This window comes from Schistocerca piceifrons, chromosome 4 (genome assembly GCF_021461385.2).
Source record: "Schistocerca piceifrons isolate TAMUIC-IGC-003096 chromosome 4, iqSchPice1.1, whole genome shotgun sequence".
NCBI lineage: Eukaryota > Metazoa > Arthropoda > Insecta > Orthoptera > Acrididae > Schistocerca > Schistocerca piceifrons.
In genome coordinates this window covers 563,008,621-563,025,329 of record NC_060141.1, presented here as the reverse complement: position 1 = coordinate 563,025,329, position 16,709 = coordinate 563,008,621, and the positions used below count along the sequence as shown (strand labels likewise).

The following is a 16,709-nucleotide window of genomic DNA, read 5'->3' as shown; positions in this document are numbered from 1 at the left end:
ATCTCTCTCTCTCTCTCTCTCTCTCTCTCTCTCTCTCTCACACACACACACACACACACACACACATACACACACACACACATTTTTAAACGGAGACCTGATAGCATAGACACAGTCTGAAAAAAAACAGCTATTAGGTTTTTTTTATTATGAACCTCTTATAAGTGCTTCCAGAGTCATCCCAGAGTGTAAATTTCGTCTAAATGTCAAATCCTAGCAAATAAAAATGAATATCCTTCCAAAAAGGGGGCAAAGGAACCCTTTCTGTGTGAATTCCGGGTAAATGACATCATACAGTGATAAGAACATATATGTTGCAATTTTTATGTAGTTATAAAATTTCGAAAGGACCATCACTAACGTTGGAAAACAGAGCAACACAGGCTTTTATTTCCATGGACAAATTTTCATGCAATTTAAGTTACGTGTGTTATGGCAGGAAATCTGTGAACTTGAGTCGTCCACAATGAGCTGCAGAGATCCGCACAGATAAAAATTTAATTTGTTCAGTCTGATGATGGGGATTCTGCTATTCCCATTTATTTCCAGGGCGACTAAAATTTGACGGTTAATATGGTGAGATGGTGGAAATTTTGATAGCTTCATGTACAAACATTCTGTTCAACTATCTTCTCTCTTATGAATGGAGACATTCCAAAGCACGTATGTTTATTATTGGATGGAAGATATGCACACTTCAGCTGAAGTCGTCCATATAAACATTAACATCAACGCTCAGAAGGCAGTCTTATCCGTTTGCATAAGAAATACATAATTATGTGTCACGTTCTGTGGGAAACAGCTCTATCCGAAGAAACATAATTTTTAAGTAGCTAAGTAACTGTTTACTACAAAAAAGACCTCTTACCTGAAATGCAACGATTTTCGTCTTAACTACTGACATTTCGCAAGAATAAGTTTTAATTTTGTATACCTGTCGTGGACTACGGAGTAACGTGAGCAACAAAGAAAGCACATAACCCACCGTTATGGCATAAAGTTAAAAATTAATCTAAAACAGGTGCAGAACTCAGTTCGTACTCAGCACGTGAGCTAAGGTGGGAGGGAGCTATTCGTATTTTCGCGATAAACGACGAAATAGGTCTTAAATTTCATGACAAATGACTCTGGATACATGTACTCTTAGGAAATATTCACTACATGATTCGGATATCTTCCAGTTGATGCTTAATTCACCCGTACGTGTTTTGTGGTGCAGAAACTTTACTTGGGGGGGGGGGGGGGTTCGAATGGCTCTGAGCACTATGAGACTTAACTGCTAGGATCATCAGGCCCCTAGAACTTAGAACTACTTAAACCTAACTAACCTAAGGACATCACACACATCCATGCCCGAGGCAGGATTCGAACCTGCGACCGTAGCGGTCGCGCGGTTACAGACTGTAGCGCCTAGAACCGCTCGGCCACATCGACCGGCTGGGGGGAGTCACCTACCCCTCCCTGTCTCCCGCTAGGCACGTCCCCATCTGCAGAACTCATTTTATTCCTTCACATTATCAAGGGGGCAGGGGTTCTTTATGTCCACATTTTGAAAATATTGTAATCTCATCAGTTACTATATGTTTTAAAATTTTGAAAAAAATATTTATTGCTTTAATGAATTATTCTACGAGATTCCATATGCGTTTTGAAGTTTTCGTTTAAATTTAACCCAAAAATTTAGGTTTCAATAGCAGCTGTCACTTTCCCCAGTGAATTTCGTATTCCGTATTTCCAGGTTCAGGGCCTTACCTACATCTCAATATTTGTTTAAAAGTATTTGAGAGTAAAAGTCAACTAAATCTGATTAAAAAAATTATGGTGGTCATGAAGTCGGGCGTACACGTTACTGGAAGTGCGTTGATGTTGCTAAGAGGTGCTAAAAGGTATTTTCAGACTCTGGGCATTATTTAAACATCAGTACCTCTTTAAAAAGTATGTTGTTAATGAAATTCAGCGACAATTAACTTATTTTGTTTTCAATATTCTTCGGGTGGTCATAAAGTACCCTCTCAGTAATGCGTGTTGTAGAAAAAGCCTTGGTTTTGCGTGGGTTTAACCCTACAAGCGAAAACGATAGCCTTATGATAAGAACATAATTGTTTGATAGTCTTAAGCGAGTGGAAAAAGATGTGTTAACTACTTTCGTCGGATTCCAAACTGATGGTTGCACTCGGGACCTGTTAAGTGTTAACCGTCAAACAATCTTTCGAAGTGTTGCGTATCGAGCAGCTTCTGTTTCCAGAGATTGTTTGCGTGCGGAGGCGCTCTGTCAGTGCTGCCGCCGGCGGTGCGGAAAGAAAACAAGGCGGCATCTGAGCGTCCCCCTGGTGGGGGCAGGCGCGGCGTGTTGAGTAACAGCGACCACGACACGACGCCGCAGCGATCGCGTAGCCGCCACACTCCAGTCAGTCCGAACGAGGCTTCGGTTCAGGCACAGCCACATACACTAAAGTACTCGAGCGCTGGAATCTAGGTGTCGCAGCTTTCGCTCTGTCATTTGCTCGCTGTTGCGGCGGTAACGAGTTGAGTGGTCGCAGCTGTCCTGTCCACAGTGTACGACGGCTGGCGCAGGATTGCGGACACACCCACAGGCATCTTCTTCACTGGCCGTTCGACGCTCTTATGAGGACATAGACGCGCAAGCTCACACGACCAGATGTAAGTGTCGCACGCTGAAAGCGCTCATGGTTGTAAATCTCGTTGCGGTGGTAGATAACTCGGTGTCTGCTCCACATACAGGCTCAAGGATAATTCTTGTGTTACTGGTATTGGTCGCCAAATAATGCAAGCACCGGAGGTCGTGTTGACGTAGCCTTCATAATGAAAACTGAATTCTGGTTACTTGTATCACTTTCACCTTAATATTCGCAAACGTACTAATAAACTGATGTCCTCTAAATAAAGCGGTTGATATGTAGGTGGTCATGTTTCTTCAGTAAGTTTACATATACCATAAATTTTCTTGCGTTGTATTAGAATGTGTTTTGCTCAATGTATTTGGGAAAGACTTCTTCTCAATATGTCTAAGGCGTATGTGAACCAATGAAAGAGTAGCTGCAGCTTACGTATGTGTATTGAATTACTTGTTTCAAATTTAAATCATACGTATCAGTAAAAACAAGTTGTTTAGCACACTTTTTAAAATTACAGCTATCTGTGGTCTTCGTAACATTTTTAAGCGTTTCACTGAGTAAGATTCCTACACAACTTTCGGTTGGTAGCTTAGTGGTTACTTAATTTAGAATAGTACGGACAGTTCCTTAATAATTCTACAATTATCCTGGGTCATTCGATATGATATGCCGACTAAAGAGGAAACCTAAAGACTAACTCTAAACTGGTAAAGTAGTCGGGGACCCATTTTCGCAGGCTGCGTTTGCCGATGGGATCTGATTTTCTATTTCACCTGTTGGTTTTCTTGGGGCTTGAAATTACAGTTCAGTGTTTCGAATGGCTTGCTCGTGAGACTATAACTTTCCAACGCGCAGGTTAATGCGTAAAATACCTACAGAGAACCATTCGGTAGGAAGACAGTTTACCAGACTGCGTAGTCTTTGGTGTACACATAGCACATCACAGCGCTGGACTTCGCGGTTGAGACAGTATGTGTTGTTGAAGACTTAATACAAATTTAAACACTTCTACGACGAAGTAACAGCAGTGATGACATGTGCCTGTCATTGACACTGGAATAGTTCAAAGCAGGTGTTTGGTAATATAATGGCAATTTGTAATACTACTAACGATGACGTACCATTCCAGTTGTATTTACTCGTTAGAAGTGTTACGGTCCTCGCGGAATAACGCTTTTTTGGCATTTGAATAGCTGCTAGTAGTAAAGACAGCCCGAAGCGATGATCTAGAATGTGGCAACTTTCTGCACTGCAGCATATTAGTCTGTACTAGACACTAGATATACGAAAGTCTGATTATAAACCAGAAGCCTTATTTAAAGTGTCGCATTGAAAAATAATTCCAATTGTAACGATTGAACTAATAGTACAAAAGTCGTTTACGGACTGACAGCTCGTAGCGAAATCGGAGCGCTGATCAGAGGGAATGTTAAAAAGCATTTGAAAGCTAATGTTAAGCATAAATACTTAATAAGGAACTTGCTTTTCCTTGCACAGAAGCGTATTTCCGTGTCAATGATTTCCTTAATGACTTCCCTCGTATCTCTTACTGACGTTATGCTTTGCCTGTCTAATCTTATCCTTTATCGCAGTGGTTTCTAACGATCTAATATTCCGTATTTTAGACGAGATACGTATAAAATCTTCCGTAAGATTATTAGTGTGATACGTATATCGACTGTAGAGTAGGTAAGTTACCACCTTTGTCGGTTGAAATGTAATGAGAAGTCCGTTTGCTGGCTTCTCCCTGCTGGTCAGAAGGGCAGTAAGGAAGTGTGGGTGTACAGTTACTGCTTATGCGGCAGTGGAATGAGCCGACTGTTAGCAGCGTCCTTGAGACCTGTCAGCGCTCTGGTTACCGCTAGCCTTAAACCTGACAGCTCTGCGTCTGTAGACTGAGGTCTGCACACAGTACATGTAAAGACTCGCCGAACAGTCTTCCATTGGCCCAATGCGGTCAGAACACGACAGATGAAATCGAAGCAGCTGCATTGAAAGTATTGACCCAGAACTTGAAGTGCCAAATAAATGAGAAACCATTTATATGCCAGATATAGTGCTTGGTGAACCACACCTTTATATTTAAACAGGAGTAAGTAATACACTATATTTGGATCGCGTAATTCGTGCTCATCTTTAGAATTTGACATTTACTGGTACCATACAGTGCAGTACTTCCTCCAGTATGAATTCATCATCTGTGGCATTGTTTAATAGTTTCACGTATAATACTTCCGGAAGATGGCTTTCGAGAGTGTACCGAGAATAACTATCGCTGCTTCTGCCACTGCAGAGATAACTAACTTCCGTGCTTGACTTCCTGTCGTTCGTGTAGGGCGTATCCGAGCTAGTTTCCTCGGTGTTGACGAGATGTGTATTCAAGCAGAAATAAGCTTCATAATATAGCTCACACACTAGTTGCGATTTTCGCAGTACACTTGAACGTCAGATTGCTGGAAGACGGTCATAATCTTCAATGAACCGACAGTCGCACATAATCTTAGTCTTAACGGGACACGTGTCGCATATGAAGAAAACTTTAGAGGATCTAGTTCTAAAAGTATTTGTCATAGCAGTGAAGTAAGCCTGATTCTTCTGTTCCATTCTTCGTAGAATCTCTTTAGGAAACGAGCTTCCCATTAATTTCAAGCCGGTCGTAGGTTCATTACGTTAACGATTTCCGGAATAATCTATTATGGCACTTGACTGTTCTAAGATTTTGTCGCAAGTTAGGGCACGAAATAGACTATAATAAGGAATCCCGAAGCAGTGTTATTTTTTTTTTGCATTTCAGAAAGTTTGCTTGCATACTGTTAAGAGACTGTAAGCTATCTGTACACGTAAAGACAAACCATTGAGGAATATGCACCTGATGGAAGCCATCAGCAAATTGAATAGCAGGGTTACCTGATGATCAGTTGCCTTTGTCATGCGAGCTATGATAAAAACGTACAGGGAAGCCCATACAAGAGTTGACGTTGAACGATAGCTGGATGAAATGGGTGTAAGAATAGCTGGTAAGCCTTAATAATGTTCCGCGGATATACCCTAGCGTCACATATATTTATATGTATCGAAACTAACAGAAATAATAGGAATTTTACGTATTAGCGCTTCGACTGAGGGTGTTCGTGTATTGGGTACAGCATTTTTCTCCTAGAGTCGCAAAATTTTAATCCCCCTGTCCTACTGAGTTACCTGTTTCGCAGCTTTCCTGTGTTACTTCAGGTTAACTTCGCCACCCTTCCTTAAATCATAGCCTTAAATGTGTTGGGTGGGTACTTCCTTCCGCATTTTTAAGCCATTTCGAAGTTGTCAGAGGTATCGTGTTAAATGTGCGTGATTGGCGATTATTGACAAACGGAGCCGATGATTGTTGCAAAGAGCTTTTTTAAATTCCAGACGTGCTTGAAGTAAATACCGTGCGATGTTGCCGCCGGTCAGACTTGAATAATCAGCTGTTATGGCAACATCGGTGAATCGCCTGCGGTTTTCCTGTGCTCTTCCGAAACAGGAAGAGGCGTCGAGCAGCAGATGCAGGTGTCCGGTTCGTGCTCATCCTGCGCGTAGCTGCTGCGATGTGTCGTGGCTGCTGCGTACAGAGTCGGCTGGGCGTAAACTTACTCAGTTAGGTTAAAAGCTCTCTCGAAAAGGTTTGGTCACGGACATTGTACTTAAAGTGGGTAAGGCGACCGGTCACCAGATTTCACTTAGTGGTTGACACAAGTATGGTTTTGCGTTGGTGATAAACGACGTTACAGCCCACGATTTTAAACACTTTCAGAACAGTTTTCTACATAACTAAGTTATTGAAAGCCGTTGATCAACTGTCTCCAGATAATTTGTGACTGTATTGCACTAGGACTCGCAAAGTGCGCTGTTAGACCAGCTAAATGCTGCGTGGTTTCAGCGAAACGTACTCTGCGCCGAGAGTAGATACACCCTCCGTCAATGGTAGTCACTGTTGAGGCTGCCTCGGTTTCCAGCCGTATTTTACGAAACTCTTCCAGCAAGAATAGCAGAATCCAAAAACATAAACTAACGTTGGGAGCGTCTTACTAGTAAATTTTTATTCAGTAACAAACTAAAATCCAGACAGTAGTATTTTACTGCGTGCTCTTGTCAGAGGCAGTGGTATGTAGGCCGGTTACTGTAGGAGTAATAGGAATGAGTAGGAATATTATCTTAAAATGCTGACGACGCACGACTGCGCAAATAGTACCGATCTGCCACTGTGGACTGTCAGACGGAAGTATCATGGATTCGTGAATGCACGTTACATAAACGGTTATTTGTGTCGTACATGTCCGTAGCAAGTAAAGTGAAATTAAATTGAGGCTAATACGATGCGATGAGTAAAAGGAAACATTCAAAACATTTACTAAAACACTCGTGATCTGATTCATAATTGCAGTTACTGTCACAACGTACTAACCTATGTACGTTCCCAATCGGTAGTGACATCGGCAGGGGAAGGCCACCATTTGATACTTTCCGATGTGAACAGTGCCGATGCTCGCTGAGAAATGATCAGACGATTTCTGATATACATCGTAATTGTCTGAGAGACTGAAAACTTCCGTTATTTTTAGTAAACTTTTCAAGTCGTCTAAAGTAAGATGTCATATTATTCTTAAATCACTTGCATGAAGAGTAACAATTTGTAAAATCGCACTTACGTCTTTTCGCCTAAAAATTCGTTTCATAGTTATTTCAGTTTGAGAGTTTCTTCTATGGATCACTTTCGCAGGCATCGTGTCCGACCTGGAGAAACTCCCGCCACACTACTCGACGGGAAAAAGAGGGCAGTGTATTCTATCTAATCAATTACTGCCTTATATCACGCAAAATATTAGAGACCACTGACTTTTACTTCCGTGTATATACCCAAAGCTATCACCAACCATTCTATCCCTTTGTGACAATTTTGAATTACTAAAGTTAAAATATTTAAAACCGTTCGTTCTACTTAGGCTAATAAAAAGGTCTGATTCAAAACGGCGTGCTTCAGTCGCTAGGTCGTTTTACGTAGTAACGTATGAAGATGCCCAGAAAAACAGAAAATTAGTCACTGTGTATGTCTCCAGAAAATGCACGCAGTTCCATTATATTATATCAAATATTTTACTTGAAAAGGTCATAGCTTAAAATACGTAGACTCACTGTTTAAGCCATAAGCTTCAGGCCCGAGGTATCGTCCTAAAATGTCAATATTGGCTCTTAATAAAAAAGTTTGACGACCATTGCTAGAGCTTAAGCTACGAAGATAGCACGGTATTGCAGCTTCAGTTTTCTGTTAAAATGTACCAGGGAAACGCGGATTTAGAAATAACCAGGTAATTAACTATTTTATAGTAACTAGGTCGTTTCGGCAAATTACTCAGGACAGTTGATACAATTAGGGAGCATAAAATACAATTCAAGCGAAAGTTAGCTTTCTGGAAAGTACTAGACCTAATAAGTTGTCAGTTTAAAGAAACTACCTGCAGGGAACTCCATAACGAATACTAAAACCAACATGGATCAGGCTGTCAGATGCTAGATGTCACACATCGCATTGCCGTGACAGGTTCAGTAGTGGCGGCAGTGTATTGGAATGGGTTTCGTAAAGATAAAAGGAGCAACATGAGCTGTAGTCTGATGAACATGTCTATGCACGAAATGCATATTTAGTATATATTCCACCAGTCGTAATGACGATGAAACCATGTAAATACAACAGTTGAAAATGTTGTTCTTGGACCAAGTAGCAGAAACAGAAACAATTAAGATTGGTAACTGTTGTAACAAAAATATTTAATGAAGCACGTTGAGACGGAGAAACAATACGTACTAGTGTCTCAGGATGTTAATTGGATTTATGGTGTCGTTACTTCATAACTCTAGAGATACATGATGCAAATACCCAGAGCTTGTTGCAGTCGTGAGTTTACTTAAACCTAGATAAGTGCAAGATAGTGTCCCCCTGGACTACGTCCCGCGTGATATCATCCGGACTATGCCCCGCATTTTCGTTAAGGGCTGGAGATATCGACTGCGCCCTCCTTGGCGCACGCCAGCTCCACGACAACAATCACCTTGTAGGCTAAGTTGGTTAGGCGTGGACAGACGGTGGTGGACAGCGTCCGCTGCGGCGACACGTGAGTGCCAATGATCGATAGTTTGCGATCGCCGTCACGTGACCCTGTTGCATGTGATCTTGGCGGATCAGGGCACTGACGTAGGCGGAGGTGCTACCTACGGAAACGTGCGGGAAGCGACCGGGCTTCCGACCTACGGCTCTGTGCGTTTACCGTGAAATAGGGTTAGTGGAGAGTTAAAGCCACGCGCTGGTCAGAAAGTGTAAACAGTAAACAAACGCGTTGCGCCGCAGACCTTGGCGGGAGCGGGAATTCTTTGCTGCTATAGAGCTGCTCTGACCAAATGACTTAAACATCGTACTACAGCGATTTTTCAAGCTCCAGTCGTATTCAGAATCGTACAGTTACCTGAAACTGTGTACAATGGTTTTTCGAAAGATTTGTGGATAATGTGTAAGCATATTGTGCTGTTACGCGTCGCATATACAGTAAGGTATGTCCCAAGACAATCTGAGGTGCAGATACAGCTAAACAAATGTGATCGGAAATTCCCTAGATTATCTTTTGCTACTGTAGCTATTTGAAAAATTCCTACAATCTTCACCGTAAAGCTATCGTTTCACAAATTGAATGAAAGGGTTGTTAAAGTGGCTTGTTTTCGTACTGACATGTTTAGAGGTAATACAGGATCTTTTAAAAAGAATATACGTATTACAAAGTATTATTTGGTCCAAACTATCGAGCGCTGCACCTCGGCTCTGCTATTGGAGAAACAAATACATAGTCTAGTTTACATTAATAGCCGCTAGATGCCAGTTGTCTTCTGTTTTGCTTGGTAACCGTCATACGTTTAAAATAGGTAATCCGCAGCAGAAATCATTTTCTGTTCTCGAGTTTGCGAAGTGCAATTTCGTGATCACTGTGCAAAGACGTTTCCTGTTTCGGCACCAAATTGATCCTCCGAATGGTCTGAACATTCGGAGATGGTATCGACAGTTTCTAGATGCAGGATGTTTATGTAAGTTCTGGCCGCCCTCGTGTTCCTGAAGAAAATGTTGCACGAATTCACTGGTTTCCAACGTAGTCACCGGATTTACACCCTCGGACTGCTTCCTATGGGGTTTCGTTAAAGACAACGTTAATGTACCAACACTCCCGCAGAACCTGGAAGAGTTGAAGAACCGGATCCGTACTGCCGTAACATCAGTGACTGATGTGCTTGCCTGAGTATGGGAGGAATTTGAGTATCGATGTGATATTAGTGTAGCTGATAGACACATTGAACATCCGTAATCTGAACTTGAGAGGTTCTTAAATATATGTAAAGTTTCATATTCGTAAGTTTCACAGTTCCATAAATATATATGCATTCGAAATACATATATTTTTGAAACACCCTGTATATTACTGACGCTAATTCTAACCACTTTCCCTAGACAGTTATAAAAACACTTTCGCACACAAATTTTGACGTATCTAGCTCAGCTTATTGACTTCACCAGATACCCAATTGGAACTAGATTCTGTATAGTCTGGACTCAAATAGTTCAGTCTCTAAAGTCGGTGTAATTCGCTAGGATTGTTTTACATCGTGGGTACTGTTAAATTTAATACAAATCTAGTATAAATGGAGACTGGTGAAAAACTAATTCTCAGATACCACGATTTACATCAAATAGTGATGAATTTACTGTCATCAGATCCCCCTGTCCCAATAGCAAGATATTAAATGGAACTCTGCAGGGACAAAACACTTAGAATGGAAATTAATTGGCTGTCATTCTGGGCGACAGCGGTAGTTGAACAACTTTTCAACGAATGGAACATAGCTATATGGCACAGTTCGTCACAAAGAAAGTATTGAACTTCTACATAGAGGTAGTTCAGAACTGAAACAGCGAAAAAATGCAATACATAGTATCAGATGTATACTTAAAAACAATGATTTACAGTCATATAAAATAAGACTTGATTTGTCTTGTTAAACTCGGCAACTGTTCCCTGCTGTGTAATTGCATACATGCGTTAATTTCTGCTGACACTGAGGAGACATGATACTCTCGTTGGCCATACATATGATTGCTCTAATGAAGACAAGTATTTTACCCATGATACCGTTTTATGCAGGGAACGCGTCTGTCAGCAAGAAAAGATACCTTTTGACACGAACATGAGGTAATATTCTGACGATTAATTTTGTCGGACTAAACTAGGGATGAAATCATTAGATTCTAAAAGTCATCACTCTCTGTGCCCATATTTGCTAGATTTTGAGTATGACACATTGACTGTTTGTTTAACATTTTCATCCTAAATTGTTTTACATCTCCTACATCAAGCAGGGCAGACAGATCTGCTAAGTGATTAGAAGTGCCAGGACAGTAGTACACGAGGACACGTCATTCAGATGCAACGGTGCACATGACAATTACAGCAGACACCTAACGCTACAGAAAGTTTTCCACCTGGTACGAGCAAGACGAGGACTGGTACTTCTTAATACTCTTCCTAGTGTTCTTGTCAGGATGCTTTTCGCGTCTACGGACTAGAAAATAAGGATCTTCGTAGACAGATAAGAATGTGAAACACACACCCATGCGTAGCGTAGGTTACCTTCTCCCGCAGCTAGTCACTCCCTCTTCCACTCAGAAATAGGGTGAGGAATGAGAAACCGTGTAGACCCATTCGTACAAGGTATGACCAGTCTTCGCAGTCCGTAGGTTCAAATGGCTCTGAGCACTATGGGACTTAACTTCTAAGGTCATCAGTCCCCTAGAACCTCGAACTACCTAAACCCAGCCTAAGGACATCACACACATCCATGGCCAAGGCAGGATTCGAACCTGCGACCGTAGCGGTCGCGCGGTTCCAGACTCTAGCGCCTAGAACCGCTCGGCCACCCCGGCCGGCAGTCCGTAGGTGAGATACCGGTTAGTGGCTGGCTGGTGAGTTTCGTATCTCATTTGCCACTGTAAGAGCCATCTAGCGGCAGTTTGGAGTGGCACCTGTAAAGTAATGCGGAATGGATTGTTTATGTATCAGCAAGAGAGGAAACAAGGGGAGGACTACACGCTCATGTGTACTAACGCAGGACCAGAAGCTTGCAAGTGAACTGTGTATAGTGGCAGCAGAATGTTTCTGAAGGCTGTCACAAACGCGCCTGCAGTCTCTGTAATTTCTTAGCAGTGATTTACGAAAAGACCGTGTTCTTCCCTCAAGGCGGCTCGCCCATGTTACTCTTACTCCTCCCCTACCTCTACTTGCTTCTAGCTATGATTGTGTATTGTTTACAATCGGGCTCCCCTGGTTTTCCCTCTGGTATCCTTCTGAGGATGACTCCTGTTTGGATACCTGCAGGATGTAGGGAATGATACCCTTACAGTTCGGTATTCAACTAAAAAAACAATCATGTTTCCTTAAAGGACTAACTTGGTTTCGCTTATTGTCGTAATAATAGATTGTTGATCGAACCTGGTTCTAACAAATTTAGGAGCAATCGCCGGCCACTGTGGCCTAGACGTTCTAGGCGCTTCAGTCCGGAACTGCGCTGCTGCTACGGTCGCAGATTCGAATCCTGCCTCGGGCATGCATGTGATGTCCTTAGGTTAGTTAGGTTTAAGTAGTTCTAAGTTCTAGTGGACTGATGACATCAGATGTTAAATCTCAGTGCCTAGAGCCACTTGAACCATTCAGGAGCAATTATTTGAATTGCTCGTTTTCCTTTAATCAAACCTGGTGGGAATTTCAAACTTCAACGCAGCTCTGAGTACGTCACCCTAGTGTTATTAATGAGGTCTCCTTTACAGATCAGCTACACCCTTCTAGAAATCTCTCAGTAAGCAGCAGTCAGCATTATCTACAACCGACTTTTAATGGTCGTACGCCTAGGCATTAAATCCATATGAATAAAGCAGCGCAGCACTAGTGCTGCATTCGAACATTCCCTAAATGAACATCACAGGATGCTGTTACAGCCAGAAATGCCTGACAGACATCGCGCTTACGCGACTCGGTGTTTGTTTCCGTGTTGGGAGGAGGAAATTTGAGCGGGCAGCGCGCAATGTAACAAGTTGTTGGCAGAAACTGAGAAGCCGGCCAGAGCAGAGGCGCCGTCGCGTCGCAGCGTACGGTTACAAAGCCGTTCACGCTGCCTTTCCTTTGTGGGTCGCCTCTTTGGCCAGCCGACACGCCGTGCTGCTTCGTATCTGGTGTCGGGCCAGCGGCAGCGCCCCGCCTGGCTCTTCACTTACGAGCAGTCTCAGCTTCCTCGTTTTCGGTATAGTGCGACGTACATAGTTTTGCAGATTCATAAAGCTCACTGCAGCACTGACTCTCTCCTAAAATAATGAAACTAATGTTAAGCGGATTTCACCAGTGTTCTTTAGTACTGGATGCAAACAAAAATTTGGAAATATTTAACTTGGTGCACTTCAGCTCCTAAGCTGTTGGAACAGCCTCAGTAACACACACCCAAAGAGCTTCAGCGTAGTACTAACAAGGGAACCTCCCCATCGCACCCCCTCAGATTTAGTTATAAGTTGGCACAGTGGATAGGCCTTGAAAAACTAAACACAGATCAATCGAGAAAAAAGGAAATAGTTGTGTGGAACTATCAAAAAAATAAGGAAGTAGTCCATGTGCAACATAAGCAACGTCAAGGATACTGTGAAATCAGGAGCGCCGTGGTCCCGTGGTTAGCGTGAGCAGCTGCGGAACGAGAAGACCTTGGTTCAAGTCTTCCCTCGAGTGAAAAGTTTATTTTCAGACAGATATACAGATTATCAAAGTTCAGGCACTCAAACATAATAAACTTCGCTCTCCAAAATTCCAGGACATGTTCAGATTTGCTTGGACATATGCAGGAGTTGACGGTCTACACAAGGAAAAATTTGAAAACGTTTGAAACATGTTTTGACAGAGCACAGGGAAAATTGTGCGACTGTGTTCATTGCTTCCAGTTTGTGACAAATGTTTTCATTACTTCTTTGGGAGTGATTATCACATCCACAAGAACCTAAATCGAACAACGTAGAAGAATCTTTCTACCCATTCGTCAAGTGTACAAATTAGGTTGGTCGACAACATATTCCTGTCATGTGACGCACATACCGTCACTAGTGTCGTATAGAATATATCAGACGTGTTTTTCTGTGGAGGAATCGGCTGACTGATGACCTTGCGATCAAATGTTTTCGGTTCCCATTGGAGAAGCACGTCCTTTCCTGTACTAATCGCACGGTTTTGCGGTGAGGTAGCAAAACACACACTGAACTTATTACAGTGAACAGGGACGTCAATGAACGAACGGACAGATCATAACTTTGCGAAAATAAACTTTTCACTCGAGGGAAGACCTGAACCAAGGACCTCTCGTTCCGCAGCTGCTCACGCTAAACACGGCACCACGGAGCTCCTGAGCTCATGCTATCCTTGATGTTGCTTATGTTGCGCATGGACGGCTCAGTTTGTATATTTTGCTCATTTTTTTATAGTTCCACAACTTCTTCCTGTTTTCTCGATTGACCTGTTCAGTTTTTCAAGGCCTATCCTCTGTGCCAACTTATAACTAAATCTGAGAGGGGTGTGATGGGAAGGTTCCCTTGTAACCAATATAAAATGAAAAACTTGAAGTTCGAAACGTCCAAACAAATTCGACCCAAAAATAAGTGGCTGACTCAGAGTATAATTAGCTGCTGTTGCGTAAAGTGGCTGCACTCATAAAGAAAATTTGGAAGTTCTTAGCATTTCAAATTTTTCAGAGAGGTTAAGGCGACATAACTGGGAAACACAAATATCGTGATGTATTTTCGTAAGGCACTGCAACGGCACTAAACATAAGCAGAACCGCTTACTGACGGGAAACAATACGATATACTAAACTCTAAGTGTTACTGCTAGTTTAATAAAGAAAATAAAGGGTGAAATGACAAACGTTCTGCACGTGATGGGGTAAACAGTCACGAATTAATACCTTGAACGTGAGATAATCTGTGGAAAACGTATGGATCATAGAGTAGAGCTTGGTAAGAAATTGAAGTTTCTGAGGTTTCTTTTTTGAGGTTACTGGCTTTGGGGCTATGCCCATCCAGCCATCTCCATAGTAATGTCAATGACGACGATACGAATGTAAGTCCTGAAGGGAGTAAATCTCCGACCGGCCGGGTATCTAACCCGAGCATCTTCGCTTATCAGCCCGCCGCGCTAACCCGCAGATGTGGAGCGGGCTTCAGGTCGCGTATGGTGGCTTTAAATATGGCAGAGACAATACTTCCACACCTAAATAGCCGCGCAATCAGTCTGACGTCGCATCCGTGGGGCACACCGGCGGATAACCTGTCTTAGATCGCCGCAGATTTGCTCTTGCGCCGTAATGAACATACTTCTGTCATGACAGTACAGGGAGGAATTAAACGCACCGGTTTAAACAGTCGACGACCCTAATCAGTGCTATGCGGTCAATTCAGATCTGACTTTTACGTATTTCTTCAAAAACTGTTGGGTGCACGGCAGGCTGAAACTTATGAAGCAGCACATAGGTAACTAGTCGTATTTTATGGAACATATCCAAGAAACTTGAGGCGCCACGTTGACAAGAAAAATGTTAGCGTCTTAAACGCGTTGCTGAATGAAAGCTGTGAACGGCAGAACGATGTCAGTCGAGGATTGACATTGACTTCGTCTGGCACGAAGGTTGGCTGGCGCAAGGTCATCCGCAGGTTTTGTCCTTCGTAGTACCTCAAACATTGTGATTCCGCCGACGTGACTTTAAACTGTTACTCGAGTACTCCCAATGTCTGTTGGCGTTCGGACAGGAATGCCAAAGCGTGCTTCTGTGGTTAAACGTCTTCACCGTTCACTTACTGCAAGCACTCCTTTCCACGAAAATACGCACTATTCTATCAAATCAATTTTTGACTACCAGCTGTGCTTCCTGATACTGTTGTCAACGCTTTGTCAGGTACTCATAGCAGAAACTAAAGTATGCCTTACCACTTTCTCTAAAGATAGTCAATACTTCATTTTAATTAAGTATCCAGACGCAAACACTGTCATCCTACGGTACAATATTACTTGTACGTAGATGAATTACAGCACGCGAATTACACAATTTCTAGAAAATCTATAACCAGGGCAATTCAGTTACACGCTTAATGCTTCAAATAGCACAGTGAGAGATAGAAAAGTTTTAGATGAGACACAATTTTTCAGTTACATGTGTTCATTACTGCACAGAATTTTGTTCGCAGTTTATCATTTGAGTTACGTTTTGCAACATACTCACAAAAATTTAGTGAAACATTTTCTTTTCAGTTTTCTATACGGTATTGTCCAGATAGTGTGGGCTATTAATGACCTGTAATAGTGTCGGAATTTGCAGCTAAATAGCAGGTGAGCTGTTACTGCAGCATAGTCTCACCTTACAGTAAAAGAAACGCTGGTCAGAACAAGTTGTTGAGAACTCTAATGTATTCTGGGACCACGTCCCAGAAACATCGTTTCGAAACGAATCTCACAATCGAAAACTATTAATGTTAATGCTAAAGGACAGTGGAATTCGTTCATTTTTCTGTAGATATTAATCGTAATATACTTTAATATTCACCACATCCCTTCACGAAGCTTTCGGGTAATTAGTAACTGTCTTGAGCTTTTAGAGCTCTATTCGTTACGATGAATACTGCATTTTTGTTTGGACGGGATCAACGACCTTACCTTATCTGGTGAACGCCTTCCTCGCTTTGTTACGTGACTCACCCTCGATATGCTGTCCAATGTTTCTCGGCATCTTGAATTGCAGTGATCGAAAAGTAGCAGTAAATGGAATTTACCATGCTCTTTATTTTCAGCGGAACTTCACCGTTCTGAAAGAGGAAAACTTAATCAGTTTGGCTGTGTTCGGGAACTCTTCTGGTAACCTCACGTACTAACATTACAGGAAAGTACACCCTCTAAAATTGTGTAGTTTGTATCTATATTTCACAAAAGTGAGGTA

General features: G+C 42.2%; 1 protein-coding gene across 1 annotated transcript in view; it reads left to right on the top strand.

The window, feature by feature from the left end:
* Positions 1 to 2,368: 2,368 nt before the first annotated feature.
* LOC124794756 (terminal nucleotidyltransferase 5C) overlaps positions 2,369 to 16,709 on the top strand; it is a 91,683-nt gene continuing 77,342 nt past the window's right edge. Inside the window, exon 1 of the mRNA XM_047258372.1 lies at positions 2,369 to 2,661. The gene's annotated coding sequence lies outside the window, so the exon portion shown is untranslated. The remainder of the gene's footprint in view (positions 2,662 to 16,709) is intronic.